Here is a 12,650-nt window from a genome sequence, read left to right as displayed (position 1 = left end):
AAACCAATCTCACTTCTCCTCACAAGAATAAATGTTTCCTGAGTTAAATATTGAAGTCTACATTATCTGTGATATCTAATGGTGTTTGGGAATAGGCATGGGTTGTTCGTGTTTTAGGATTGTCACAAAAACAAATAACTCCAAAAAAGGGTATTTTGAAGAGCTGTCAAAATAGCCCATGTCATCACAGTTTCTTAAATATACATGGCTCGTGAATGAGGAATATTTGTTTGTTTCAGTATTTGGCAAAACATAAAGGTTTGTCTTTTTGGTGTCATGTGTCCCTTACTTGGTCTTGACAGATTTATTCCTACTAGTTTCTCTCCAAAGATCCTTTTACTTCCTGGTTTATTCAGTTGTTTCAATTATAAATAGAGTGAAATTATATTCAAAATTTGCACAATTAAATCACTAGTTGAGCTGTATCTAAAAAGGGGATGGAGAGAAACACAGCTTTGGCAAGCACCAATTATTGAACTATTCACTTAGTCTTTTTCATTTGAGCTATAATAATTGTCCTTTCCAACACTCGTGTCAATAAAAGCCAGGCAAAGAAGTTAAGAGTGGACAGAATGATGCCATGTCATCCCAGGCCAGACCAAAACACTTGTGAGCCTAAGAGTAGAGACAGACAGACAGTGGTCTCAAGCTCTGGGTCCACCTTTCCCTCACTGCAATCTATACATTCCCTGAGACTTAGCAGTCTCGCCTTTAGTGACACATGAGCAATTACCGAAGCTCCATGGGTTTTTATGTGACTTTAATAAATTGGAGCAGTGGAGAGTTAATCTTGGCCTAGGCCTCTCTACCACAATCCCAGCGGTCAGGAGACAGAAGGAGCAGCACTTAAGTCTCTGCTACAGCGTGGGCAGAAGATTAGTCTTGGCTAAATTATGGTCCTGCCTCCAACAACAACAACAACAACAACAACAACAAAAACCTAAGAAGTTAAGATGTGGATACATCATTAACATTTTACTCAACACGTGGAGAGTATTTTTATTATTATTTCTATTATTAATGAATCCCCTTAAATAAGTCATAGGAGTCCATGTACATTTGCTCTGATAAACTCAAGCAGGGCCAGCTACTGGAATTCTGGAAAAGAGAAAAACCTGTTTAGGTATCTGGTTTGGTCTGGAGTCTCTGCATATCTTTGACCCACAATCCTCGTGTCTTCTTCTCATGTGTAAAGGCTTTTCAGCCCTCCTCTTTAGAAGCAGTGCTTGGAGTGGGGACACTCTGGCTTCTTGACACTCTTGGGTCTATCCCTACCATGCCGTCCACTTTCTTCCACCTTTTCTCTGATGATGTGACCCACCTAGAGAGTTACCTTTGGGTTAAGCTGAGTTCTTACATGACTGTTTTATTTTATATATAAGAAACAGAATTGAACCTTCTAAGACAGACTTGCTTGCTTATGAATTAATATCTCGTGCCACAGAAACCTGTTATTTCATAATTTGAGCTACTCTATTCTATGCTTATAAGTAGAGATAACAATTAATGAGCAAAGGCATATTCATATTCAACAGTAACAGGAATAAGTTAACTCTAAGTGTTCATAAGTAATCATCTTGTATTTTTAAGAGAGGAATTATGTATACTCCATTTTTTCTCTATTTTTTTCTTCAGCTTTTAGATAATAAAACTACATAGATGATACTAAGAAACTGCAGGGGCTGGAGAGATGGCTCAGCGGTTAAGTGCACTGACTGCTCTTCCAGAGGTCCTGCGCTCAGTTCCCAGCAACCACATGGTGGCTCACAACCATCTGGAATGGGATCAGATGCCCTCTTCTGGTGTGTCAGAGGACAGCTAAAGTGTACTCAAAAGTAAATGTATAAAAATAAATTAGTGAGGAAGGAAGGAAGGAAGGAAGGAAGGAAGGAAGGAAGGAAGGAGAAGGGAAGGGAAGGGAAGGGAAGGGAAGGGAAGGGAAGGGAAGGGAAGGGAAGGGAAGGGAAGGGAAGGGAAGGGAAGGGAAGAGGGAGGAAGGGAGGGAGGGAGGGAGGGAGGAAAGGAAGGATGGAAGGAAGAAAGGAAGGAAGGAAGAAAGGAAGGGAGGGAGGGAAGGAGGGAGGGAGGAAGGAAGGGACGGATGGAAAGGAAGGAAGAAGAAAAGAAAAATAAAACTGCACAATTTCCAAAAGTCAACCAGAATTACTCAGTTATTTCTACTGATGCTTATCTCATAAAATTATATAGTATTCTGAGTTTTCTTCATCCAGATGTTTTGTTTTATTCAAGTTTTATTAGCAAAGAACAATTTACTGTTGCATTTTGTGACTAAAAACTTTGTATAGTGCCACAGAATCCACGTAGTACACATTGAAAATTCAAAACTGAGTTCTTAGATAACAAGCGAATTCACACCTAAACCTTTCTAGGAATTTTCACAAGCTCCTGATGGTAAAATGCTCTATTTTATTTCTGTAGACAAAATCTTCTCCATATGATGATCTTTTGTAGTCTAAAATGTAGCATGCTAGGATTTTTGTCCCCTTGATTTATCTAAAACAGTGCCACCCACTCATAAGGAAGCGTCCATTGGAAAGGACTAATTAAGACTGGACATGAGAGAGACCTTCTGAGGCGGCGCCATCTTCGGCTCCAGACAACCGGCCACCTTCCTGGCCAAAGCAACACAGCTTCTGGGAAAGATCCTGTTTTGGGCCTTCATCTTCAGCCAGGAGGAGGTCCAAACACCAGATAACTGTGCACCTTCCCTGAAAGAGGAGAGCTTGCCTGCAGAGACTGCTCTGACCACTGAAACTCAGAGGAGAGAGCTAGTCTCCCACGTCTGCTAGTAGAGGGTAACAAAATCAACAGAGGAACAATCTCTAAACAAAGACAACTATAACAACTAACTCCAGAGATTGCCAGATGGCGAAAGGTAAACGTAAGAATCCTACTAACAGGAATCAAGACCACTCACCATCATCAGAACCCAGCACTCCCACTTCGCCCAGTCCAGGGCATCCTAACACACCTGAAAAGGTAGACCTGGATTTAAAAGCATTTCTCATGATGATGGTAGAGGACATAAAGAAGGAATTTAATAACTCACTTAAAGAAATACAGGAGAACACTGCTAAAGAGTTACAAGTCCTTAAAGAAAAACAGGAAAACACAACCAAACAGGTAGAAGTCCTTATAGAAAAACAGGAAAACACATCAAAACAGGTGATAGAAATGAACAAAACCATACTAGACCTAAAAAGGGAAGTAGACACAATAAAGAAAACCCAAAGTGAGGCAACGCTGGAGATAGAAACCCTAGGAAAGAAATCTGGAACCATAGATGCCAGCATCAGCAACAGAATACAAGAGATGGAAGAGAGAATCTCAGGTGCAGAAGATTCCATAGAGAACATCGGCACAACAATCAAAGAAAATGGAAAATGCAAAAAGATCCTAACTCAAAGCATCCAGGAAATCCAGGACACAATGAGAAGACCAAACCTATGCATAATAGGAGTGGATGAGAATGAAGATTTTCAACTCAAAGGACCAGCAAACATCTTCAACAAAATTATTGAAGAAAACTTCCCAAATCTAAAGAAAGAGATGCCCATAAACATACAAGAGGCCTACAGCACTCCAAAAAAACTGGACAAGAAAAGAAATTCCTCCCGACACATAATAATCAGAACATCAAATGCACTAAATAAAGATAGAATACTAAAAGCAGTAAGGGAAAAAGGTCAAGTAACATATAAAGGCAAGCCTATCAGAATTACACCAGATTTTTCACCAGAGACTATGAAAGCCAGAAGAGCCTGGACAGATGTTATACAGACACTAAGAGAACACAAATTCCAGCCCAGACTACTATACCCAGCCAAACTCTCAATTACCATAGATGGAGAAACCAAAGTATTCCACGACAAAACTAAATTCACCCATTATCTCTCCACGAATCCAGCCCTTCAAAGGATAATAACAGAAAAAAACCAACACAAGGACGGGAACCATGCCCTAGAAAAAACAAGAAGATAATCCCTCAACAAAACTAAAAGAAGACAGCCACAAGAACAGAATGCCAACTTTAACAACAAAAATAACAGGAAGCAACAATTACTTTTCCTTAATATCTCTTAATATCAATGGTCTCAACTCCCCAATAAAAAGACATAGACTAACAGACTGGCTACACAAACAGGACCCAACATTCTGCTGCTTACAGTAAACCCATCTCAGGGAAAAAGACAGACACTACCTCAGAGTGAAAGGCTGGAAAACAATTTTCCAAGCAAATGTTCTGAAGAAACAAGCTGGAGTAGCCATTTTAATATCGGATAAAATCGACTTCCAACCCAAAGTTATCAAAAAAGACAAGGAGGGACACTTCATACTCATCAAAGGTAAAATCCTCCAAGAGGAACTCACAATTCTGAATATCTACGCTCCAAATGCAAGGGCAGCCACATTCATTAAAGACACCTTAGTAAAGCTCAAAGCACACGTTGCACCTCACACAATAATAGTGGGAGACTTCAACACACCACTTTCTTCAAAGGACAGATCGTGGAAACAGAAACTAAACAGGGACACAGTGAAACTAACAGAAGTTATGAAACAAATGGACCTGACAGATATCTACAGAACATTTTATCCTAAAACAAAAGGATATACCTTCTTCTCAGCACCTCACGGGACCTTCTCCAAAATTGACCATATAATTGGTCACAAAACAGGCCTCAACAGATACAAAAATATTGAAATTGTCCCATGTATCCTATCAGACCACCATGGCCTAAGACTGATCTTCAATAACAACATAAATAATGGAAAGCCAACATTCACGTGGAAACTGAACAACACTCTTCTCAATGATACCTTGGTCAAGGAAGGAATAAAGAAAGAAATTAAAGACTTTTTAGAGTTTAATGAAAATGAAGCCACAACGTACCCAAACCTATGGGACACAATGAAAGCATTTCTAAGAGGGAAACTCATAGCTCTGAGTGCCTCCAAGAAGAAACGGGAGAGAGCACATACTAGCAGCTTGACAACACATCTAAAAGCTCTAGAAAAAAAGGAAGCAAATTCACCCAAGAGGAGTAGACGGCAGGAAATAATCAAACTCAGGGGTGAAATCAACCAAGTGGAAACAAGAAGAACTATTCAAAGAATTAACCAAACGAGAAGTTGGTTCTTTGAGAAAATCAACAAGATAGATAAACTCTTAGCTAGACTCACTAAAGGGCACAGGGACAAAATCCTAATTAACAAAATCAGAAATGAAAAGGGAGACATAACAACAGATCCTGAAGAAATCCAAAACACCATCAGATCCTTCTACAAAAGGCTATACTCAACAAAACTGGAAAACCTGGACGAAATGGACAAATTTCTGGACAGATACCAGGTACCAAAGTTGAATCAGGATCAAGTTGACCATCTAAACAGTCCCATATCACCTAAAGAAATAGAAGCAGTTATTAATAGTCTCCCAGCCAAAAAAAGCCCAGGACCAGACGGGTTTAGTGCAGAGTTCTATCAGACCTTCAAAGAAGATCTAATTCCAGTTCTGCACAAACTATTTCACAAAATAGAAGTAGAAGGTACTCTACCCAACTCATTTTATGAAGCCACTATTACTCTGATACCTAAACCACAGAAAGACCCAACAAAGATAGAGAACTTCAGACCAATTTCTCTTATGAATATCGATGCAAAAATCCTCAATAAAATTCTCGCTAACCGAATCCAAGAACATATTAAAGCAATCATCCATCCTGACCAAGTAGGTTTTATTCCAGGGATGCAGGGATGGTTTAATATATGAAAATCCATCAATGTAATCCATTATATAAACAAACTCAAAGACAAAAACCACATGATCATCTCGTTAGATGCAGAAAAAGTTTTGACAAGATCCAACACCCATTCATGATAAAAGTTTTGGAAAGATCAGGAATTCAAGGCCCATACCTAAACATGATAAAAGCAATCTACAGCAAACCAGTAGCCAACATCAAAGTAAATGGAGAGAAGCTGGAAGCAATCCCACTAAAATCAGGGACTAGACAAGGCTGCCCACTTTCTCCCTACCTTTTCAACATAGTACTTGAAGTATTAGCCAGAGCAATTCGACAACAAAAGGAGATCAAGGGGATACAAATTGGAAAAGAGGAAGTCAAAATATCACTTTTTGCAGATGATATGATAGTATATATAAGTGACCCTAAAAATTCTACCAGAGAACTCCTAAACCTGATAAACAGCTTCGGTGAAGTAGCTGGATATAAAATAAACTCAAACAAGTCAATGGCCTTTCTCTATACAAAGAATAAACAGGCTGAGAAAGAAATTAGGGAAACAACACCCTTCTCAATAGTCACAAATAATATAAAATATCTTGGCGTGACTCTAACTAAGGAGGTGAAAGATCTGTATGATAAAAACTTCAAATCTCTGAAGAAAGAAATTAAAGAAGATCTCAGAAGATGGAAAGATCTCCCATGCTCATGGATTGGCAGGATCAACATTGTAAAAATGGCTATCTTGCCAAAAGCAATCTACAGATTCAATGCAATCCCCATCAAAATTCCAACTCAATTCTTCAACGAATTGGAAGGAGCAATTTGCAAATTTGTCTGGAATAACAAAAAACCTAGGATAGCAAAAAGTCTTCTCAAGGATAAAAGAACCTCTGGTGGAATCACCATGCCTGACCTAAAGCTTTACTACAGAGCAATTGTGATAAAAAACTGCATGTTACTGGTATAGAGACAGACAAGTAGACCAATGGAATAGAATTGAAGACCCAGAAATGAACCCACACACCTATGGTCACTTGATCTTCGACAAGGGAGCTAAAACCATCCAGTGGAAGAAAGACAGCATTTTCAACAATTGGTGCTGGCACAACTGGCTGTTATCGTGTAGAAGAATGCGAATCGATCCATACTTATCTCCTTGTACTAAGGTCAAATCTAAGTGGATCGAGGAACTTCACATAAAACCAGAGACACTGAAACTTATAGAGGAGAAAATGGGGAAAAGCCTTGAAGATATGGGCACAGGGGAAAAATTCCTGAACAGAACAGCAATGGCTTGTACTGTAAGATCGAGAATTTGACAAATGGGACCTAATGAAACTCCAAAGTTTCTGCAAGGCAAAAGACACCATCAATAAGACAAAAAGACCACCAACAGATTGGGAAAGGATCTTTACCTATCCTAAATCAGATAGGGGACTAATATCCAACATATATAAAGAACTCAAGAAGGTGGACTTCAGAAAATCAAATAACCCCATTAAAAAATGGGGCTCAGAACTGAACAAAGAATTCTCACCTGAGGAATACCGAATGGCAGAGAAGCACCTGAAATATTTTTTAACATCCTTAATCATCAGGGAAATGCAAATCAAAATAACCCTGAGATTCCACCTCACACCAGTCAGAATGGCTAAGATCAAAAATTCAGGTGACAGCAGATGCTGGCGTGGATGTGGAGAAAGAGGAACACTCTTCCATTGTTGGTGGGATTGCAGGCTTGTACAACCACTCTGAAAATCAGTCTGGCGGTTCCTCAGAAAATTGGACATAGTACTACCGGAGGATCCAGCAATACCTCTCCTGGGCATATATCCAGAAGATGCCCCAACTGGTAAGAAGGACACATGCTCCACTATGTTCATAGCAGCCTTGTTTATAATAGCCAGAAGCTGGAAAGAACCCAGATGCCCCTCAACAGAGGAATGGATACAGAAAATGTGGTACATCTACACAATGGAGTACTACTCAGCTATTAAAAAGAATGAATTTATGAAATTCCTAGGCAAATGGATGTACCTGGAGCGCATCATCCTGAATGAGGTAACCCAGTGACAAAAGAACTCACATGATATGTACTCACTGATAAGTGGATATTAACCCAGAATCTTAGAATATCCAAGATATAAGATACAATTTGCGAAACACATGAAACTCAAGAAGAATGAAAACCAAAGTGTGGACACTTTGCCCCTTAGTAGAATTGGGAACAAAACACCCCTGGAAGGAGTTACAGAGACAAAGTTAGGAGCTGAGATGAAAGGATGGACCATCTAGAGACTGCCATATCTAGGGATCCACCCCATAATCATCATCTAAACGCTGACACCATTGCATACACTAGCAAGATTTTATTGAAAGGACCCAGATGTAGCTGTCTCTTGTGAGACTATGCCGGGGCCTAGCAAACACAGAAGTGGATGCTCACAGTCAACTAATGGATGGATCACAGGGCTCCCAATGGAGGAGCTAGAGAAAGTAGCCAAGGAGCTAAAGGTATCTGCAACCCTATAGGTGGAACAACATTATGAACTAACCAGTACCCCGGAGCTCTTGACTCTAGCTGCATATGTATCAAAAGATGGCCTAATCGGCCATCACTGGAAAGAGAGGCCCATTGGACTTGCAAACTTTATATGCCTCAGTACAGGGAAACGCCAGGGCCAAAAAGGGAGAGTGGGTGGGTAGGGGAGTGGGGGTGGGTGGGTATGGGGGACTTTTGGTATAGCATTGGAAATGTAAATGAGCTAAATACCTAATAAAAAATGGAAAAAAAAAAGACTGGACATGAATTTCCATTTCAGACAAAGAAGAAAAATACAGATTAAAAACCTTCACAGAATGAAAAATCTAAAAAAAAAATTTTTTTTAAAGTTTTAAATATAAGATAAGAAGAATGCTCTACACAAATTGATTCTCTTCATGATGATTCAGTTTTGGTTTGGGTTTTTCTCCCCTCCCCCGACCATCGATATCATTGAATAAGAAACACAGAATTTAGGGCCAGATGGAGACTCCCTCTAATCCAGCATGGACACAGATCCTCCAGCCAACAGTAAGGAGACCAAAATCTTGCAGTGCCTTTGAAACTAGTAAGAACTAAGTAGACTAGAATTTGTCAGGCTCCCAGTGATGCGGACACATCCCAGTGACATGTATCTAACACAACCCATAAAGAGAAGTGTGAGAAAACAGCTGACAACACGTTAACAGACTTTCTGGGGTGGTGTGAACTATGCCTACCTCACTGTTTTTACCATACTGTGGATGTGGGTATTTTCTGTATGACCAGTATACCTGTGCTTTAAACAAGGCTATGGGGAGAAATGGTTTGAGACTGGGTGCATTCGTCCATAACTTTCAAACTCCAGAGTAATTATGTAGAAATGAAAAGCATATCTGTTTGGGAGTATCCATCATTGTGAAGAAATAGCATGACCAAGGAAAATTTTATAAAGGAAAACATGATAGGGTTGGCTTACAGTGTCAGAGGTTCAGTTCATTATCATCACTGGAAGCTCAGCAACATCCAGGCAGGCATGGTGCTGCAGAAGGAGCTGAGAGATGTACATCCAGAGGAATCAGAACGGGACCAGGTCCACATGCAGTGCAGTTGGATGTGTTTTGTAAACTAGAAACCAACCATCATTTATGATCTTTGGTTCAGGGCCTGACATTCCCCAAGAGGGAAATTCAATATCTGGGAAAAGAAATCAAACATATCAGAAAAATGGGCATTGATTTCTACATAGCAGAACCATTAGATCCAGTGGAACTTTTCGTAAGTTATAAAGTAACTTTGTGTGTTTTATCTAGTAACTGATATATGTCTGTCATTTACTAAATCCTTCTTTGACTCACACAAATCAGTATCACTGCTAGCTAGCTTATCAGTGTGACCCTGTTGGAGAAAAGGTCTTCACTTTCAATTCATCAGCTAAGCACTGAGTTATAAATAGGAGAACTTTTTAAAAAATTAAACAACATGGACTCCCGGTACAAAAAAATCATTAATATGTAATACTTTTCATTGTTTATGGCAAGTCAGACTTTAGTTTACATTTACTTTTAATAATGTAATTTCTACTAGAATACTAAATATTTAGGAGTCTATGTTTTTATGTGCATATACATGGAAGTACATATGTTATAAATATTTATATATGATTATAGAAAGAGCAAAGCACTCTACAAAAACGGAATGGCTTTTCTTTCTATTGAAGTTTGAATCAATTCACTTTTGTAAACAGCGGTCTGTCACAATGTTTCTAACTCTTCCCAGTATGTTAATGTTTATGATGTTAGTATAGTTCATAAACCTTTATGACATAATGATATTTTTCCTTTCACATCATATATTGAGACCACACATGATGGCACAAAGCTGCCATGAAGCCAGTGCCTTTAAAATTTTTTCTCACTCTTTATGAGTAGTCACCTATGTATAAATGCATAAGTCCAATTAAACCTGATACTCTTTTAATAACTTTTAATAACTTAAAAATGTCAAACATTTATCAAATCACATAGTCTCTGAGGTCATGATCAGAAGTCCTGTGTGTGAGTGATCTGCCTCATGGATTTTTCAAGGACAGCCCTGAGAGAGCAGAAGAATGCCCTCAGATCATAATGCAGGATGAAAGAAGGAAGAGAAGAGAACAAGGATGGGAAGGAGGAGAGAAAAAGACAAGAGAGAGGAGATGTAGGTGTCTTATGACCAAGCCTTGGCTTCTGCCATGCCCCTGGAGGCTTCTATCTTAGTAAAATGGGGTTGACACACATTCAAGAGAAGTCTTTACAACTTGTCAAAGTAAGACAGCAAGTAATGAAGAAGGGGTGTTTGTTAGCTAAAGTAGGATTGGAATAGCATCCAGCTAGCCAGGAGAGGGGGATATCTTCATCTTAAGTCTTCTTATGTCCTATGGAGGCCAGATTAAAGTGCTAATATTCTGTAGTCTTCAAACACTTGGTGTATCTCACACTCTTCCTTTTTGCCAGAATATTTCAAGAAGGTCATCTTAACACAGGCATTGCAATCAAAGGAGTTTCTGTTTGGTCCAAAGACCATGAACAAGTACTTTTAACAACTGCAAATCCTGCTATGGATTTGAGCATTTCAGTCCTCATATTGAAGGAGGAGGAGAAAAAAGAGGAAGAGGATGAGGAAGAGGAGGAAAAGGAGAAAGAGGAGAAGAGGGAGAGAGAGGGGAGAGGGAGGAAAGGGAGAGGGAAGAAAGAGAGGGGAAGGGAGAGGGAGAGGACGGAGAGGAGGGAGAGGGAGAGGAGGGAGAGGAGGGAGAGGAGGGAGAGGAGGGAGAGGAGGGAGAGGAGGGAGAGGAGGGAGAGGAGGGAGAGGAGGGAGAGGAGGGAGAGGACGGAGAGGAGGGAGAGGACGGAGAGGAGGGAGAGGAGGGAGAGGAGGAGGAGAAAGAGGAGAAATCAGGCTTTCTTTATATGATGCATTTAGGAAAACAGGCTGAAATTATTTTCAACATTATTGTGTCATGGGACAGCAAATGTTTAGATGCTGTCTTTCAAAAACAGCATCTGGAGACTGGATTCCTGTTTCTTTTTGGCTTGCAAAAATCACATTTTGTTGCTAAATATAGGACTATGTACAATAGACATTTAGAGTTTGGGTCTTTACCTTATAAGGTAAAAGTAGGTGTGAGGCTGTCATAAAATAGATAGTGCTACAAATTCCACTGGCACCATTAACAAAACCCAGCTGTGCATCTTAGATGCCTCGAAGATCAACTTGTAGGCACTGTGTGCATTTAGCCAAGTCTCATTATTTCTGAGAACATTTCAGAATTGCTAACAGTTCTATTTTGGCATGGAACAGATGTATCAACGAATGCCTAGTTTTTAAAAATAACTTTTTAAAAGTACTTTTTAAATTCAGTAAGTTACAAGCTATTAAGGTTTGTGACATGACGCTAGTCACGGATTATCACTAAGAGGTGGTTTATCTTTGTACTGGAAGTCATTTCTTCCAGTACAACATTGTCAGCTTTATGCTAAAAAAAGAAAAGGATAATTACAATGACATTCATATAACTCATAATATCATAATTTATATGAATAATAATGTTAAATATAAAGCTTTAAATGGTGTTCAGGGAATGGGTACATGTTTCAGTGAGTAAAGAGCTTGGCCTGAGAACCTGAGTCCTATCCCAAGGTCCAGATGAGGACAGGAGAGAATCAACTCCAGCACGAGGTCCTCTGATCTCCACACAAGGGTTATACCATAAACACACACACACACACATACACACACACAATACACACATACACACACATACACACACAATACACATATACACACACATACACACACATGCACACATACACACACACACACACATACACACACACACACACACACACATACACACACACACACATGCACAAAACGAAAAAAGAAAATGGTATTCTAAAGTAGAATTTGAGACTTCTGTTGTCCTGAACCAGATATTTATACTGAATTCTGTGAATGTAGCTTATCAGGAACATATTTTGTTCATATAATAACCATATCATCTGCACTGGTGTAGCTTTGAACCTGGTGTCTACCAGATATTTTTTTACTGGTTTCAGTTGTTTTCTTTTTTTTTTTTTTCCATTTTTTATTAGGTATTTAACTCATTTACATTTCCAATGCAATACCAAAAGTCCCCCATATCCACCCACCCCCACTCCCCTGCCCACCCACTCCCCCTTTTTGGCCCTGGAATTCCCCTGTACTGGGGCATATAAAGTTTGCAAGTCCAATGGGCCTCTCTTTCCAGTGATGGCCGACTAGGCCATCTTTTGATATATATGCAGCTAGAGTCAAGAGCTCCGGGGTACTGGTTA

The 12,650-nt window shown here is 39.5% G+C and overlaps 1 long non-coding RNA gene across 1 annotated transcript in view; it reads right to left on the bottom strand.

Moving 5' to 3' along the window:
- Window positions 1–9,210: 9,210 nt before the first annotated feature.
- Gm35197 overlaps window positions 9,211–12,650 on the bottom strand; it is a 148,688-nt gene continuing 145,248 nt past the window's right edge. The window contains exon 3 of the long non-coding RNA XR_383715.2: window positions 9,211–9,489. This is a non-coding gene — a long non-coding RNA (predicted gene, 35197). The remainder of the gene's footprint in view (window positions 9,490–12,650) is intronic.

The sequence above is a fragment of the Mus musculus genome, chromosome 14 (genome assembly GCF_000001635.26).
Source record: "Mus musculus strain C57BL/6J chromosome 14, GRCm38.p6 C57BL/6J".
In the NCBI taxonomy this organism is placed as follows: Eukaryota; Metazoa; Chordata; class Mammalia; order Rodentia; family Muridae; genus Mus; species Mus musculus.
The sequence above is the reverse complement of the archived record's forward strand: the minus strand, read 5'-3'. Positions and strand labels throughout refer to the sequence as shown.